Genomic DNA, 19,322 nt, shown 5'->3' on the forward strand with positions numbered 1-19,322 from the left:
AAGTTCATAAGAACATAAAACAGTCATACCGGGTCAGGCCAATGGTCCATCTAGCCCAGTATTCTGCTTCCAGCAGTGGTCAGTTCAGGTCACATGTACCCAGTGGTGTGCTGGTAAATTTTTAACAACAGGCTCTCTCCCCGGTCCACCTCGGCGCCCCCCCCCCCCCCCCGTCCACCTCTGCGCCCCCCATCCACCTCTGCGCCCCCCCCCCCCCCGTCCACCTCTGCGCCCCCCCCCCCCAAAATTGCAGAGCTGGCTATAGCTGGGGGGGCAATGCATTACTCTCTCCAGGAAAAAAAATTAAATGATCCCAGGTTCCAATCTAATTCATGTTTAATGTGGGATAAAATGCCATAAATAAGTAAATAAATATAAACTTTTAATGTTGTGCACCTGATTTTCAAAGTGAACATATTCCAAACACTATAATGAAAATAAAATGATTTTTTTTTTCTACCTTTGTTGTCTGGTGACTGTTTTTCTGATCATGCTGGCCCAGTATCCGATTCTGCTGCTATCTGTCCTCTTAACTCCGTTTCCAGGGCTTCCTTTCCATTTTTTTCTTCCTTTCTTCTTCATTTCTGGTCCTCAGCTTCTGCCTATTTTCTTCATCCATGTGCAGTTTTTCTCCTCTCTTCCTTTTCCCTCATCTCATCTCCTTCCTCACTTTTCTCTCCCCTCCATCCATGTCCAGCATTTCTTCTCTCTCCCCTCCTCTCCCCTGCCCTCCATCCACCCATGTCCAGTGACCCTCCTGTCCCTGGCCCTGCATGCACCCTTGTCCAGCAGTGACCCTCCTCTCTCCTGCCCTCCATCCACCTATGTCCAGCAGTGACCCTCCTCTCCCCTGCCTGCATGCACCTATAGCGACCCTTCTCTCCCCTCCCCTCCATTCACAAATGCCTAGCGACTCCCTTCTCTCCCCTGCCACCCCCTCCCGAGTTCGGCGAATTCAACTCCCTCCCTCCCTCCGGATCCGGTCCCTTATGTCAGTGACTTCATGAATTCTTCGGGGTCGCTGCAAGCGCTGACTCTCCCCTGCTGGCGCTGCAGGTTCGCGATTCAAAATGGCCGCCGAGACTTACAAGGGCGGCCTCCAAGACTTCGGCAGAAGTCTCGCGAGGCCGCCTCTGGAAGTCTCAGCGGCCATTTTTAAAATGCAAACCTGCAGTGCCAGCGTGGGAGAGTCAGCGCTTGCAGCAACCCTGAAGAATTTGTGAAGTCGCTGACGTAAGGGACCGGATTGGGAGGGAGGAAGAGAGCCGGCTCTCGCAATTCAACAACTGGCTCGCAAGAGCCGAGCAAAGTTAACAACCAGCTCTTGCGAGCCGGTGCTAGCCGACTCCAGCACACCACTGCATGTACCTGACAGAATCCCAGATAGTAGTAAGATTCATGCTACTGATCCTAGGAACAAGCAATGTTTTTTCTCATGTCTGTCTCAATAGCAGGCTATGGATTTGTCCTCCAGGAATTTGTCCAAAACTTTTTTTAAAACCCAGATACACTAACCGCTGATACTACATCCTCTGGCAACGAGTTCCAGAGCTTAACTATTAAGTGAAAAAAATATTCCCTCCTGTTCGTTTTAAAAGTAGTACCATGTAACTTCCTTGAGTGTCCTCTAGTCTTTGTACTTTTTGAAAGAGTAAAAAATAGATTTGTTTACCTGATCTGCACCACTAAGCATTTTGATGACCTCAATCATATCCCCCCTCAGCTGTCCCTTTTCCAAGATGAAGAGCCCTAACCTCTTTAGCCTTTCCTCCTATGAGAGGAGTTTCATCCCCTTAATCATTTTGGTTGCTCTTCTTTGAACCTTTTCTAATTCTGTTATATCTTTTTTAAGATACAATGATTAGAATTGCACAAAATGCTCAAGGTGTGGTGGCACCATGGAGTGATACAGATGCATTATAATGTCCTCGTTTTTGTTTTCCATTCCTTTCCTAATAATGCCTAACATTCTATTTGCTTTCTTAGCCACCGCCGCACACTGAGCAGAGGGTTTCAAAATATCATCAATGATGATGCCTAGATCCCTTTCCTGGTCTTCCTGCAATATTTCATAATCTGCTTGTATTCTAACTATTTGAATAGTTTTGTGTCATCTGCAAATTTAATCACCTCACTCGTCATTCCCATTTCCAGATCATTAATAGATATGCTAAATAGCACTGGTCCCAGTACAGATTCTTGGGGTACTCCACTATTCACCCTCCTCCACTGAGAGAATTGGCCATTTAACCCTACCTTCTGTTTTCTATCCACCAACCAATTCCTAATCCACAAAAGGACATTGCTTCCTATCCCATGACTCTTATTTTCTCAGGGGTCTCTTATGAGGAAATTTATCAAATGCTTTCTGAAAATCCAGATACACAATATCAACTCGCTCACCTTTATTCACTTGTTTGATCAACCCTTCAAAGAAATGTAAGACTGGTGAGGCAACATTTCCCTTCACTAAATCCATGTCAGCTTTGTCTCATTAATCCATGGTTTTGAATATGCTCTGTGATTTTGTTCTTTATAATAGTCTCTATCATTTTGCCTGGCACCGACGTCAGACTCACCGATCTATAATTTCCTGGATCTCCTCTGGAACCTTTTAAAAAAATTGGCGTTACATTGGCCACCCTCAATCTCCTGGTACCATGCTTGATTTTAAAGATAAATTACATATTACTATCAATAGATCTGCAAGATAATTTTTTAATTCTATTAGAACTCTGGGAAGAATACCATCCGGTCCAGGAGATTTGCTACTCTTCAATTTGTCAAATTGCACCATTACATCCTTCAGGCTTATAGAGATTTCATTCAGTTTCTCTGTCATCTTTGAATACCATTTCTGGCACTGGTATCTCTCCCAAATCTTCCTCGGTGAAGACCGAAGCAAATAATTCATGTAATCTCTCCTCTATGGCTTTGTATTCCCTGAGTGCCTCTTTTACCCCTCGATCATCTAGCAGTCCAATTGATCCTTTTCCCAGCTTCTTGTTTTCAATATACCTAAAAATATTTTTACTATGTGTTTTTGCCTCCAACGCAATCTTTTTTTCAAAGTCCCTCTTTGCCTTCCTGGTCAGCACTTTCCTTATGCTGTTCCTTATGGTGTTTCTTATTATTTTCAATCAGATCCTTCTTCCATTTTCTGAAGGATTTTCTTTTAGCTCTAATAGCTTCCTTCACCTCACTTTTTAACTGTGCCAGCTGTCGTTTGGTCTTCCTTCCTCTTTTTTAATACACAGAATATATTTGACCTGGGTTTTCAGGATGGTATTTTTGAACAGCATCCATGCCTGATATAAGTTTTTGACCTTCACAGCTGCTCCTCTATTTTTATTTTTTCACCGTTCTTCTCATATTATCATAGTTTCCTTTTTGAAAGTTAAATGCTAATGTATCGGATTTCCTGTGTGTACTTACTCCATAGCTGATATCAAATCTGATCATATTATGATCACTGTTATTAGTACTAGTAAGCCTATAGAAAACATGTTAGTATTGTGATTAAAAACAGCACAAACAAAAAGGCTGCTGTCTTAAAAACTGAATAAAATCCTCAAAAATATTTGTTCTAAAGAAAGAGGAGCTCATTCTTGAAGGTTCAATTTCCCTGACTGGCACGTGTCCAATGAAACTAAAAAAATAAATTAATAAAACCATTACAAAACCATAGAAAAAAAAACAGCAGAAGAGTTATGGATGTTTTAGTCCAGTTATGGTTAATGTCAGTAAAGTTCAATGTGGCTGACTTTTGTGTCATGTGATCCAACAAGAGTTCAAAGTCAGCCTTTTCAGCCAGGAAGGAACACTTATGAGTGAACAGTGACTCCCCCAGTGTCTGAATGCTCTGGTAAGCTTTTCTTTCACTTTCTTTCTGACTTGCACTAGACATACCTCTTTCATGACAACCATTTGCATTATTTATTTTTTATGATATGATTGTTTCAGTTCTCCCTGGGTGTGTTGGCAGTATTATACCTCAGGACTTTTACCATGGGTGAAGTGATAGAATTACTCCTTTAGGGTATATAACAACACCATGACTGGCTCCAAGACACTTTTTAATGTATTTGTATGTATGTTTATTTATATTTATGTATTTATTACCTAATCATTCATATTTATTTATTTATTCATATCAGCTATGGATTTTATAATTCTTTGGATTGCATATTGATTTTAAATTTATGTTTTATTAATGAATATGGTGTTCTTAATTAATTTATGTATTGTGATTGGTTTATGTTTTAATGTGTATATTTATATCTATGCTAACTTATGTTTCTATATAAGTACATAAGTATTGCCATACTGGGAAAGCCCAAAGGTCCATCAAGCCCAGAATTCTGTTTCCAACAGTGGCCAATTCAGGTCACAAATACCTGGCAAGATCCCAAAAAACTACAAAACATTTTATACTGCTTATCCCAGAAATAGTGGATTTTCCCCAAGTCCAGTTAATAATGGTCTGTGCACTTTTCCTTTAGGAAGTTGTTCAAACCTATAATAGTGCATGCATCTTTAGTGAGTGCCAGTGCCCCTCTCATAGTCATGCCCACTTTTCAGTTGCATGCTCATGCCCCCTTTTACTAAGGCACGCTCACGTTTTTAGTGCATGCTAAAATTGTAGGTGTGCTAAACGTTATAGACGCAATACATTCCTATGGGCGTCTCTAACGTTTAGCGTGCCAACAATTTTAGCACGTGATGAGTGCACCTTAGTAAAAGGGGGCCTAAAAGATTTATACACACATCTTTATAGGATAGCGCATAGCATGATGCACACATAAATCCAAATTGTTGCAAATTAATGCCAATAATTGTTAGCACCTAATTAATGGCAATAATTGGCTTGTTACTCAATTAAATTGCATGCACAAATTGGGCAAGCACCCAATGTAGAATCTGGGGGAATGTGCCTACAATCTAGGTGCTGGCGTGTGAGTGCCTGTGCAGCAGAGACAGACAAAGGAGTGGCCTAATGGTTAGGGTAGTGGCCTGAGAACCAGGCGAAGTGGATTTGTTTCCCACTGCAGCTCCCTGTGACTCTCCACAAGTCACTTAACCATTTCCCCAGGTGCAAAATAGGTACCTGTATATAATATGTAAACCGCTTTGATTGTAACCACAGAAAGGCGATATATCAAATCCCATCCCCTAAGTTATACACATAAGTGAGCCCTGCATATGTTCTGCCCCATGTACGCCCCCTTCTAAATGCACGCTATGTAAGATAAGCAGGTATTTGCAGAATAGTGCTTAGGTAGAATTTATGCATGTTATAGGCTGGATTCTATAAATCGTGCTAAAAAAATGGGCACCAGAAGAGATCGGCACTAAGCGCAATTTGGTAACGGGAATGTACCCTTTATAGAATTGCACATAGTGCCAATTCGTGGGCCCAAACTTGAAGTGCCATACTTAGGCCCTACTGAAATCTTGTGTAAATGCTGGTGACCAAGCTGGGTGCACTGACCCAGTATTCTATAACTACGCTCCTGACATGCCCATGCCCCTCTCATGGCCTTGCCCCATTTTGAGTTACATGCTATGGGAGTTAGGCACGCACTGCCTTCTAAAGTAGCATGCAGCAAAATGCATGTGCAACTTCTAATGGGTGCCAATTATCTTCAATAATTGGTTGGTAGCACCCAAATATTGATTGTTCTGAGCAGGTTATTCAATTAACTTCCACCTTCACAATATAAATGAACATCCAAAAATTCAATAGGGTCGTCCTATTGTGTCACTTTGCAATACAGTGTTAGAGCCATTGAGCCAATTTGTGGACTACTTCCTTCAACCCAGAGTGAAGTTAATTAAATCTTATCTCGAAGACACTACTCAAATTTTTGAATGTTATACAGAATGTTCAGCTTTATCCTGACTCGCTATTGGTAACAATAGATGTTGTGTCTTTATACACAGTGATCCCACAAAAGACTGCCTTGGGTGTTATAGAGAGAAAATTAGAAGCTAGCTACATTAGTAATTACAAAAAATTACTTCCATGGAAAGCTTTTTGAGCAACATAGAGGAGTGGCAATGGGGACATCTTTGGCTCCTTCCGTTGTGAATTTAGTCATGGCTGAAATTGAGGAAAAATTCATTTGCTCTTTGAATTGGTTTAAATTCATTAGGGTGTGGAAGTGATTTTTGGATGATATATTCTTCATCTGGGAGGGGATTCCTAAGTCATTATAAGGGGATTCCTAAGTCATTATAACAGTTTAGTAGATGAATACATTCTCTCACCACTTTCAGTTTACGATTCGATCTGGTAGAACTGCTATTGAATTTTTGGATGTTCATTTATATTGTGAAGGTGCTCATATATGTACTACGTTGTATAGGAAGGAAGTAGCTAGGAATACATTACTGCATTTTTGTAGCTTCCATCCCTATAAGTTGTGGAGAAGTAACCTAGTGGTTAGTGCAGCAGACTTTGATCCTGTGGAACTGGGTTTGATTCCCACTGTAGCTCCTTGTGCCTCTGGGCAAGTCACTTAACCCTCCATTGCCCCAGGTACACATAAGTACCTGTATATACCATGTAAACCGCTTTGAATGCAGCTGCAAAAACCTCAGAAAGGCAGTATATCAAGTCCCATTTCCCTTTCCCTATTAGTCAATTTCTTAGGGTGCGGAGGATATGTTCCACCAATGAGAATTTTGAAGTTCATGATAGCACTTTATGGGATAGTTTAAAGCATAGGGGTGTACTACTTCAGCTTTAAAAAAAAGCATATTATAATGTGAAGTATGCCCATCTTGAGGCACTGTTGCAGTATAGTAATACATGTATTCAGGATAGATTAGTAAGTCTTCTCTTACACTACACACATATCGTTGGTCGAATCCTTATATAAATTCTGGAATGTTTTACAGATTCATCCTTGTTTTCAGGAGCTGCCCGTTGTTACTTATCAGAGAGGGTGAACTATACGTGAATTTCAGTCATATAAAAGGTTAGACTATTTTGTCAAAGAAGACAGTTCTAGGGGGCATGAAAGTTGTGCTGAGATGTCAGTGGTGTGGAACTGCTATAATAGGCTCTATTTGGGACAGGATGAGACACATCAAAATAGTTTCCCAAGATAATACAAATTGTAATTCTAGCCTTGTAATTTATGCTATATATTAGCCCTTGTAGGCTAATTTACACAGGGAGAACCTCTAGACCAATAAAACAGCGACTTACTGAGTGTAAATCAAGAATACTTTGTAAGAATATGCAGGCTTCTTTGGTAGCCCATTGGCTTTAGAAAAACAGTTAAAGATATACGTTGGCAGGTGCTGGAACAGATTCATCTGTGGGTGGACAGTGGTAACAACACATCTCTGCTTAATTTTAAATAGCAGCGATGGATCTTCATTCTTGATACAGTAGCCCCGGGGGTTTGAACTTTAGATTGGTTCTCCTTAATATGACGTAATTGACGTAGCTGGGTTTACTGAGTTTCCATTGTTGGGCCAGTCAGTGAGTTTGTATAAGGGTAGTGTTAGTGAGCAAGGAGGTTAGATTGAGAACAGGAGACAGTATAAGCCTATCTAGCCCATTATATGGGCTGAAGTCAGTAGGCAGAGCTTGCTGACAGGCAGAGCTTGCCACCATTTTCGCTCACCCAAAACAATAGCAAACTCTATTGAACTCAATAGCAAAAGATTATTAGAAACAATGGACTGCCTATGCATGGTCCATCTATAAAAAGTAAACACATGCTCAGTTGGATAGGCAGTGCCTTAAAAGGTGGAGGACAAAAGATTTTTTTAAACTTATTTGACAGCTTTTTAATGTACTTGAAAGCTTCCTATATGTAGATATATATATCTTGAAATAAAAATTGAGTATCACTAAAACAGCTTAAAACTTATTGTAGCTGGTAGAGAAACAACAGTTATTAGCACTGTATTTTGTGCTTGTTTTTTTACACTGTTCTATACAATACAGGTGGCCACATTTTAGTGTGGATATCCTGTTTCCTGATGGATTCATCTTAACTGCTGTAATCTGTCTTGGGAAGCCTGGTGTTATAAAGATGGAAGTAAAATTAAACTCTGCTTTCATTGGGGCACATGGAATCACATCTTCACCTCATCTATTTTGTAAAAGTTTATATTTTAGATACACAAATAGATTATTCTGTTTTAAGCATGTTTCAGGGACAAGTAGATTATAAGTCAAATTAAAAATAAATATTTGGTTTTATGCAGATCTCTTTTGTTTAAACATACAGTGGTGGAAATAAGTATTTGATCCCTTGCTGATTTTGTAAGTTTGCCCACTGACAAAGACATGAGCAGCCCATAATTGAAGGGTAGGTTATTGGTAACAGTGAGAGATAGCACATCACAAATTAAATCCGGAAAATCACATTGTGGAAAGTATATGAATTTATTTGCATTCTGCAGAGGGAAATAAGTATTTGATCCCCCACCAACCAGTAAGAGATCTGGCCCCTACAGACCAGGTAGATGCTCCAAATCAACTCGTTACCTACATGACAGACAGCTGTCGGCAATGGTCACCTGTATGAAAGACACCTGTCCACAGACTCAGTGAATCAGTCAGACTCTAACCTCTACAAAATGGCCAAGAGCAAGGAGCTGTCTAAGGATGTCAGGGACAAGATCATACACCTGCACAAGGCTGGAATGGGCTACAAAACCATCAGTAAGACGCTGGGCGAGAAGGAGACAACTGTTGGTGCCATAGTAAGAAAATGGAAGAAGTACAAAATGACTGTCAATCGACAAAGATCTGGGGCTCCACGCAAAATCTCACCTCGTGGGGTATCCTTGATCATGAGGAAGGTTAGAAATCAGCCTACAACTACAAGGGGGGAACTTGTCAATGATCTCAAGGCAGCTGGGACCACTGTCACCACGAAAACCATTGGTAACACATTACGACATAATGGATTGCAATCCTGCAGTGCCCGCAAGGTCCCCCTGCTCCGGAAGGCACATGTGACGGCCCGTCTGAAGTTTGCCAGTGAACACCTGGATGATGCCGAGAGTGATTGGGAGAAGGTGCTGTGGTCAGATGAGACAAAAATTGAGCTCTTTGGCATGAACTCAACTCGCCGTGTTTGGAGGAAGAGAAATGCTGCCTATGACCCAAAGAACACCGTCCCCACTGTCAAGCATGGAGGTGGAAATGTTATGTTTTGGGGGTGTTTCTCTGCTAAGGGCACAGGACTACTTCACCGCATCAATGGGAGAATGGATGGGGCCATGTACCGTACAATTCTGAGTGACAACCTCCTTCCCTCCGCCAGGGCCTTAAAAATGGGTCGTGGCTGGGTCTTCCAGCACGACAATGACCCAAAACATACAGCCAAGGCAACAAAGGAGTGGCTCAGGAAGAAGCACATTAGGGTCATGGAGTGGCCTAGCCAGTCACCAGACCTTAATCCCATTGAAAACTTATGGAGGGAGCTGAAGCTGCGAGTTGCCAAGCGACAGCCCAGAACTCTTAATGATTTAGAGATGATCTGCAAAGAGGAGTGGACCAAAATTCCTCCTGACATGTGTGCAAACCTCATCATCAACTATAGAAGACGTCTGACCGCTGTGCTTGCCAACAAGGGTTTTGCCACCAAGTATTAGGTCTTGTTTGCCAGAGGGATTAAATACTTATTTCCCTCTGCAGAATGCAAATAAATTCATATACTTTCCACAATGTGATTTTCCGGATTTAATTTGTGATGTGCTATCTCTCACTGTTACTAATAACCTACCCTTCAATTATGGGCTGCTCATGTCTTTGTCAGTGGGCAAACTTACAAAATCAGCAAGGGATCAAATACTTATTTCCACCACTGTAATTACATGGGCTATAAGTCCCTAATGCAGTCCATTGGTTTTCTTATATTTTGTTCCTTTGATGACTTATACTGTACCAAAACTGAAAACTCTTGTCTCTTCTATCTGGTTGATAACAAAATGAGCGCATTGTGAACACTATTCACCCTAAAAGATTGTTGTGTGGCTGTACATGAGGAATTGTGATATTGAATAAATAAGTATATGTTTTGGTTCCTAGTCATGCATCCAAAGGTTATATAGATCTTTCAAGAAAACTTATTAGTGGAATATAACCACAGAGACGTGGTTTGGTTGCATTTTCAATATGGTAATACTAGAGCCCAGCTAAGGAACAGGATGAGTTAGTCTTCACTGGACCAAACTTGCTCTCCTTGCCATAACCATCCAGCTGGATAGGCAGTGTCTTAAAAGGAGGAGTGTGTGTGTATATATATATATATATATTTTTTTTTTTTTTTTTTAAACATTTATATCCCACATTATCCCAAGCAAACTCAGGTTCAACATGGCTTACATTTGAAAATACAGTGAGACAGAATAATAGAATTCAGTTATATCATGGAAGCAAATAGATGAATATGTCTGAAACTTTTAACAAAGTTGAGATTAGCATAAATACCCAACTGGCCATTTAAAAGTATGTAATTTAATGAAGCTGCGTGTTCAGAAATCATAACATAAGTATAGGCAGTTAGTCAAACATTATCAGATGCATACATCACAAGAGGTATCCTACAGAGTACATCCAAAACTTAATTTTTATTTTCTCATTTCCATCTTCTAAAATTCTAGATAGCAGATCAGCAGGACCCAAAGTAGTCCAAAACAAGTAAAGTCAGAAACAACACAGTTTATACCTAATTGTTCAACCACCCTTAGGATTCGCCTTTGGGTTTAAAAAGCAATACCATGTGCATGTAAGGACTGGATAAACAAAACAAAGTTTAAAGCAAATGCCCTTAATATATAATACTTGGTAGTAATAATGAAACTGTGATGGGATATTTACATAGCAAGCAGCCTGAGACAACAGATTTATTTTCCACTGAACATAATTAATTATGTATGAACTTTGCAGCTAATAGTATGCTGAACTGGACAATGATGGCACCTTGAGACTGACTCTGCACAGAACTTCTGCATGAAGGAAGCTCTTCCCTCATTATTCAATACGTCTCTGTGAAATAGTAGCAGTAAAAAAAAGGCAAGTACATTTTTATAATATACCACTGCATTCCAGAAAACAAAAGGAGCAAGTTCTGGGAAAAAAGTTGTTAAATGCTCCCAGGTTTCAACCTAATTAATGTTTTTTTTTTCAAATTGTACTTATAAATAGTAAGCCTTATTGTTAAGCACCTGATTCTCATAATATGATGTCTGTTTTGGTGGCCCTTTACCAGGTGAAAACATCTCTGCATAAATACAGAGAGTCCCTATAACCAGCCCCTCTAAATGACACAGTGATTTACAAATTAGAACTAATTACTACTCTAACCGATGAAACCAATACTTCCTCTATGTACATCCATATGCTGCACAAGCCGGCATGTTTGAAAATATAAGTTAAGTTAAATGAAATAAAATTGCTACCAACAATAAAGAACGACAACGTAGATAGAGCATCTCATAGGTCTGCTTGCTTTGTTTTGGGTGTACAGTGATGATGACTATGTGGAGGAGAGGGAAAGGGAGATTAGTCTAATTGGCTTCAGCTTTTTGATATTATGCCATCTCCTGTTCTCAATCTAACCTCCTTGTTAGTGAGTTAAGCGCCATCTATAAAGATTGCTTGGACACTGGGAAATTGGCAGCATCGACACAGGTATGTGACTTAGTTTGTAGGTTTTATTGTTATTAGTGAATTGCTGAATATACTAATTGTTTTTATTTGTATTTGGTAGGATCAGGCCCTGATGCAGCTTTGCGAAACATGACATGTTGGCACAGGTCTGAAACAATTAAGAGATTGATCAAGTTGTTTGAAGATAAGTGCTTTAATGAATTTTAAATTCTTATAGAAAAAATGTTTGCTATTGAGGTAATAAATATTGAAGTTTGAGTAATGTGATAGATTTGGAGACCGATGATGAGACTGGTGATTTGTCAGGCAGCGTTCCCTGCATGAAACCAGTCACTGCAAAGGTCTCCTTTCACAGATTATCAGACTCCTACTTATGTTTATATACTAACTGCACTGGGTTGTTTTATTTGCATTCAAAGTTTTAAAGTGACAATGCACTTCAAGTTTCAAGTTGTATTAGAGATTTACTATCCTGCCTATCGGAGCAGGTGTCTAGGTGGTGTACAGGCTAAAAACATAAAATACATAAGCATATACATATTGACAATACAAGTTATAAGAGTGAGGAGGGCAGAAATACAATATCTGGATAGGAAAGAGGGGAGTAGGGGCAAAAAAAGGGAGGGGAAGCATTAAATCTCATCCTCACTCAGACTCACCCTTCTCGGTGGAGGAGAAGGGGAAGTGAATGAAAAGGGTTTAGGAAAATGCATCTAGAAGCAGAAAGGTCTTAAGCTCCTTTTTAAAATTTGAAGGGAGATGATTATGGGAGCCTATTCCAGTGTTTTGGGCCCTGTACAGAAAAATAGCTTTCCTAGTATGTTCATATATAATATCACAAAAAGACAGTATTACTAGTACATTTTGAGTGCACGAGCGGAGTAGTCACTGGTTAGCATATGGAATGAATAGCCGGGAAAGATATGGTGGTTCTCCAAATTGGTGTCTCTTATAGATCAGCAGTGGAATTTTAAAGATAATATGGTGGGGCAGTGGGAACCAGTGGGCAGCTTTAAGGAGTGGGGTCATGTGGTCAAATTTCTTTTTGCCAGTTATTAGTTTTATAGCTGTGTTTTAAGTTATCTGTCCGCACTGGGCTCTGTGGATGACGTGACCCACATGTGAGAATATATGCCTGCTATCCTCGGAGAACATCTGCTACAGATAAATAACTTAGCTTTTTCCAGTCAGTTAAATCACTTTGAATATCAACCTATATGTGTGTAACATGCGTGTAAATGTGGCACCTAGGTTATAGAGTTTTTTAGTGTGTTTGTTCCAGTGAAATATGTGTTTCTCTTGATAAACTCAAGTTAGATCATAATTCCCAGACAAAATAGATAAACTAAGGCAATGCCATACTTTACAGAGGTGCATGGTGCACCCCCTACTTCTAATCTTTCCTCTAGCAACACTGTCCAAAACTTCCATTTTACACACATTCAGGCATATTTTCGAAAGAGACGGGCGCCCATCTTTCGCCACAAATCGGAAGATGAGCGTCCTTCTCCCAGGGTCGCCCAAATCGGCATAATCGAAAGCCGATTTTGGGTGTCCCCAACTGCTTTCCGTCGCGGGGACAACCAAAGTTCCTGGGGGCATGTCGGAGGCGTAGCAAAGGCGGGACTTGGGTGTGCCTAACACATGGGCGTCCTCGACCCATAATCGAGAAAAGAAGGGCGTCCCTGACAAGCACTTGGACAACTTTACTTGCTCATTTTTTTGTTACAACCAAGCCATGAAAAGATGCCTGAACTGACCAGATGACCACCGGAGGGAATCGGTGATGACCTTTCTCTTACTCCCCCAGTGGTCACTAACCCCCTCCCACCCTCAAAAAAAATTTTTTTAAATATTATTTGCCAGCCTCAAATGTCATACTCAGGTCCATCGCAGTAGTATGCAGGTCCCTGGAGCAGTTTTAGTGGGTGCAGTGCACTTCAGACAGGCGGACCCAGGTCCATCCCCCCCCACCTGTTACACTTGTGGTGGTAAATGTGAGCCCTCCAAAACCCACCAGAAACCCACTGTACCCACATGTAGGTGCTCCCCTTCACCCATAAGAGCTATGATAGTAGTGCACAGTTGTGGGTAGTGGGTTTTGGGGGGCTCAGCACACACAGTAAGGGAGCTATGCACCTGGGAACAATTTCTGAAGTCCTCTGCAGTGCCCAATTGGTGTCCTGGCATGTCAGGGGGACCAGTGCAGTATGAATGCTGGCTCCTCCCACGACCAAAGGGCTTGCATTTGGTCGTTTCTGAGATGGGCGTCCTCATTTTCCATTATTGCCGAAAATCAGAAACGGCCAAGTCTAAGGATGACCATCTCTAAGGTCGGCCTAAATATCCAGATTTGGGCATCCCCAACCGATTATCGACACGAAAGATGGACGTCCATCTTGTTTCGATAATACGGGTTTCCCCGCCCCTTCACGGGGACGTCCCGTGAGAACGTCCTTAGAAAAACTTGGGTGTCCCTTTTGATTATGCCCCTCATTATCATTCCTGCCATTCCAACAAGGTTTCTTCTGTTCCAAACAATTAAATTGTGTTTTAACTACTGATGTTTTTCTCTTTTTCTACCCGAGTCCATTCAACAAGGTTTTTACTTTTTGTGAGACTCAGAATTGTGTGTTGGGTAGGTTTCTATTCTTTTAATCCTTTTTTTATACTTTGGGGATTTTGTTGTTACATTCTTGCTTATCATATAATTAGAGATGTACATATGGGTCTATACCTTTTATATTGTGTACAGCAATTTATATGATTGCATATACATTATAGAGTAGATTCCAGTTAATTGGGACACATCGGGACCACGGTACTTTGTTCTGATTAAGCAGCTGCCCCCAAAAAACAAATTTGCCCAGAATCACAACGGGCTATAGAGGGAATCAAATCCGGTTCGCACCCACACCAGTTACATTACTCTGCAAGGTGGAAGTTACTACTACTACTTATCATTTCTAAAGCGCTACTAGACGTACGCAGCACTGTACACTTGAACATGAAGAGACAGTCCCTGCTCAACAGAGCTTACAATCTAATTAGGACAGACAAACAGGACAAACAAGAGATAAGGGAATATTAAAGTGAGGATGATAAAATAAGGGTTCTGAACAAGTGAATAAGGGTTAGGAGTTAAAAGCAGAATAAAAAAGGTGGGCTTTTAGTTTAGATTTGAAGACGGCCAGAGATGGAGCTTGATGTACCAGCTCAGGAAGTCTATTCCAGGCATATGGTGCAGCAAGATAAAAGGAACGGAGTCTGGAGTTAGCAGTGGAGAAGGGTGCAGAAGTTAAAGACCGCATGGAAGGAAGTGAAGCTACAGGGTGGAAGTGGTTGTTTTGGGTTGTAAAGAGAGATCGCTAGGTGGCCCCTCCTTCTATGCACGTCATCTGGTAGCGCAGAGATGGATGCTGGGAGTAACGTCAAGATCATGGAAGAGTACTAGTGAGAGCACAAGCCCCATGTCTGATTCAGGAATACAGCGTGGTAATGGTATAGGGAAGGGGACAGAAAAATTCGTACTGGCCTGGAGAATAACAGGCTAGAGAGTGCAGTGCGGACACTACTGGCCCAATTAAATGGCACAGTGTCTCAAATAAGCAAAACTTTTCCACCTTAAAAATATGCTTTTGTTTTTGTTCTCCCTGATTTGGACCAAATAAGCAGCTGCCCCAACTAACCGGTGTCCCAATTAACCAGAATCTACTTTTTTTGTATGGAACACCAAAAAGAGGCTCTTCAAGTCTGCAGCAAACAACAAGAGACAAAAACCAAAGCAGATCAGGAGTCCAGGAAAATCTTTTATTGAAATAGACCCAACGTGGCCACATTTCACCAATTAGGCTGCATCAGGGGTTTTACAACACACAAGCCAGGAATAAAGATCTTGTTTACTCACAACTGCAGTTGGCAGCTCTTGCCAGAGCAAAACAACAGAGGTGGAACAAAGCAACAGCTTCTCTCCCTGCTCTCACAAAAATTCAAAAAAAGACTGGTTGATGTGACATTTGGTTTTTCCATCGTTTGTTATTATTCTTCACTTTTTTGCCTACGTCTTATCACCATGGAGACTACATCCTTCTTCTGTTTATCTATTCCAACAATCTGTACATTTGCTATTTTTGAATTTAAACTCAGTTGGAGATGGGTTGTCCTTTTCCAGTGGATATCAAATGCTGTAAGTTTTTGAGTCTCAGACTGTAAGAATGTAGTACATACACATACTCAGTTAAAAGAAAGACCAAAGAAATGCTGACAACATGTTTGAAATGCATTTTTGTTGGAGACTAGAAATTATTTTCAAGGTACCAACAAAACTCTAATTCTGGAAGAGGACACTGTCTTGTGACAACTCATGGAATTTAAAAACAAATGCACACGTGTCTCAGCAAAGCAGAGAATAAAATCTTGTGACAGGATTTATACACATTCTTACTGTTGCAGCATTGCCTGAGGTAGATCTGATATGATTGATGCAGGCTCTGCAAATTCGTCTTTAGAGTAAAAGAACGTAGAGGCAACATTGAGGGGTGGTAGGAAGAGAGGGAGGGGGAGTGTTCAAGTGGTCTGGCTGACTGACATGTACTACAAGAGGAGCTTATACAGTGGGGGAAATAAGTATTTGATCCCTTGCTGATTTTGTAAGTTTGCCCACTGACAAAGACATGAGCAGCCCATAATTGAAGGGTAGGTTATTGGTAACAGTGAGAGATAGCACATCACAAATTAAATCCGGAAAATCACATTGTGGAAAGTATATGAATTTATTTGCATTCTGCAGAGGGAAATAAGTATTTGATCCCTCTGGCAAACAAGACCTAATACTTGGTGGCAAAACCCTTGTTGGCAAGCACAACGGTCAGACGTCTTCTGTAGTTGATGATGAGGTTTGCACACATGTCAGGAGGAATTTTGGTCCACTCCTCTTTGCAGATCATCTCTAAATCATTAAGAGTTCTGGGCTGTCGCTTGGCAACTCGCAGCTTCAGCTCCCTCCATAAGTTTTCAATGGGATTAAGGTCTGGTGACTGGCTAGGCCACTCCATGACCCTAATGTGCTTCTTCCTGAGCCACTCCTTTGTTGCCTTGGCTGTATGTTTTGGGTCATTGTCGTGCTGGAAGACCCAGCCACGACCCATTTTTAAGGCCCTGGCGGAGGGAAGGAGGTTGTCACTCAGAATTGTACGGTACATGGCCCCATCCATTCTCCCATTGATGCGGTGAAGTAGTCCTGTGCCCTTAGCAGAGAAACACCCCCAAAACATAACATTTCCACCTCCATGCTTGACAGTGGGGACGGTGTTCTTTGGGTCATAGGCAGCATTTCTCTTCCTCCAAACACGGCGAGTTGAGTTCATGCCAAAGAGCTCAATTTTTGTCTCATCTGACCACAGCACCTTCTCCCAATCACTCTCGGCATCATCCAGGTGTTCACTGGCAAACTTCAGACGGGCCGTCACATGTGCCTTCCGGAGCAGGGGGACCTTGCGGGCACTGCAGGATTGCAATCCGTTATGTCGTAATGTGTTACCAATGGTTTTCGTGGTGACAGTGGTCCCAGCTGCCTTGAGATCATTGACAAGTTCCCCCCTTGTAGTTGTAGGCTGATTTCTAACCTTCCTCATGATCAAGGATACCCCACGAGGTGAGATTTTGCGTGGAGCCCCAGATCTTTGTCGATTGACAGTCATTTTGTACTTCTTCCATTTTCTTACTATGGCACCAACAGTTGTCTCCTTCTCGCCCAGCGTCTTACTGATGGTTTTGTAGCCCATTCCAGCCTTGTGCAGGTGTATGATCTTGTCCCTGACATCCTTAGACAGCTCCTTGCTCTTGGCCATTTTGTAGAGGTTAGAGTCTGACTGATTCACTGAGTCTGTGGACAGGTGTCTTTCATACAGGTGACCATTGCCGACAGCTGTCTGTCATGCAGGTAACGAGTTGATTTGGAGCATCTACCTGGTCTGTAGGGGCCAGATCTCTTACTGGTTGGTGGGGGATCAAATACTTATTTCCCTCTGCAGAATGCAAATAAATTCATATACTTTCCACAATGTGATTTTCCGGATTTAATTTGTGATGTGCTATCTCTCACTGTTACCAATAACCTACCCTTCAATTATGGGCTGCTCATGTCTTTGTCAGTGGGCAAACTTACAAAATCAGCAAGGGATCAAATACTTATTTCCCCCACTGTATATCTATCAGTACAAATGACATGAATGTCATGGAGAGAAAACCCAATCCATAGAAACAGACTCATAATAAAAGTAAAGGTATCAATTAACAGACTCTTAAAAAAGAACATTCCTTTATTCTTCAGGAAAAAATATTTGTTAAATGAGGCCCCATGGAGTTTTCCCATTTTCCAAAAATTTTACTTATAAATAGTAACCAGTACCAATAGTAACTAGTACCAGCATTGGTGGAAAAGTTGGTGTTCCTAATCGGTAAACATCCCATGTTTGGTTTCCCTCAGTTTCCATGCAGCTGAGAGGAGGACTGAGTCCACAGCTCCACTGAGGCGCCGCATGCCTATTTACACGCTCAGATTATAGAATGCTGGCATTTATGTGCATGAATGTTAATGATTTGCAGTAACTGTTAACTGGGTGATAAGCAGTATTCTATGATCTTAGCACACAATTTGCATAAGTACATAAGTACTGCCATACTGGGAAAGACCAAAGGTCCAGCAAGCCCAGCATATATAGAAAGTACTGATCCCACTAGATGTTAAATAGGTAGATAGGTGTGTGGCCATGTAGCAGAGGCTTACCTTGTCAGCGTCATTCAGATCTTTTTCCAGATCCTTCTTACTGCTGTGTGAGGTGGCCTCCATACCACTGGCCGGTAGAGATATGCGTTATTCTGTACAACAAATGCTACCAGGAGATTGTGCTCCCTCCTGGCTACCTTTTTTTTTTTTTTTTTTTAAATATTTATTTATTAAAGTTTTTGAACAATTACATATTGACAACCTCTTTATAACAGTCATGTATCACACACAGAATGTTTGAACTTCAATAACAAGAAGCGGTGTATCCCCAATCTGGCTACCTTTTTGAACATGACTGAAACATTTACAGCTAGTGGCCGCTGTGTTGTTCAAAATCAAAACATGTGCATGTGGTTCCATGTATCACCCTCTGGCAGATCGTAGGCACTGCAAGCAAAACCATGTCAATAGCAGCCAGCTTGGCACTTGCATGGTAATTCTCTTCATCATCAGTCCTTTTCTTTCTTTTAAAGGTACTTCTCAATAACCAATGATGAACTTTAAAGTGCTTAGGGGTCCTTTTCAAAGGTGCGCTGAAAAATGGCCTGCGGTAGTGTAGGTGCGGGTTTTGGGCAGGCACAGAATCATTTTTCAGTGCACCTCTAAAAAAAGGCTTTTTTTTGGGGGGGGGGGGGGCTGAAAATGGATGTGTGGCAAAATCAAAATTGCCGCGCGTCCATTTTGGGTCTGAGACCTTACCGCCAGCCATAGACTTAGCGGTAACGAATTTGGGCGGTAATGACCTACGTGTGTCAGGTGCCACTTGGCACGCGTCTGCTACGTGCGCCAGAAAATAAAAAAATATTTTTTAGATGCACATAACAGACATGCGCCAAAAATGAAATTACCGCAAGAACCACACAGTAGTTGGGCAGTAACTCCATTTTG

General features: G+C 41.3%; 1 long non-coding RNA gene across 1 annotated transcript; it reads right to left on the minus strand.

Annotated features, from left to right (window-relative positions):
- Positions 1 to 1,546: 1,546 nt before the first annotated feature.
- LOC115462490 lies at positions 1,547 to 14,505 on the minus strand. Its single transcript, XR_003940874.1, has 3 exons — positions 14,425 to 14,505; positions 4,492 to 4,496; positions 1,547 to 1,556 (listed from the first exon to the last, which is right to left on the minus strand). It is a non-coding gene; the product is annotated as an uncharacterized LOC115462490 (long non-coding RNA).
- Positions 14,506 to 19,322: the final 4,817 nt, after the last annotated feature.

This window comes from Microcaecilia unicolor, chromosome 2 (assembly GCF_901765095.1).
Source record: "Microcaecilia unicolor chromosome 2, aMicUni1.1, whole genome shotgun sequence".
NCBI classification, from domain to species: Eukaryota; Metazoa; Chordata; class Amphibia; order Gymnophiona; family Siphonopidae; genus Microcaecilia; species Microcaecilia unicolor.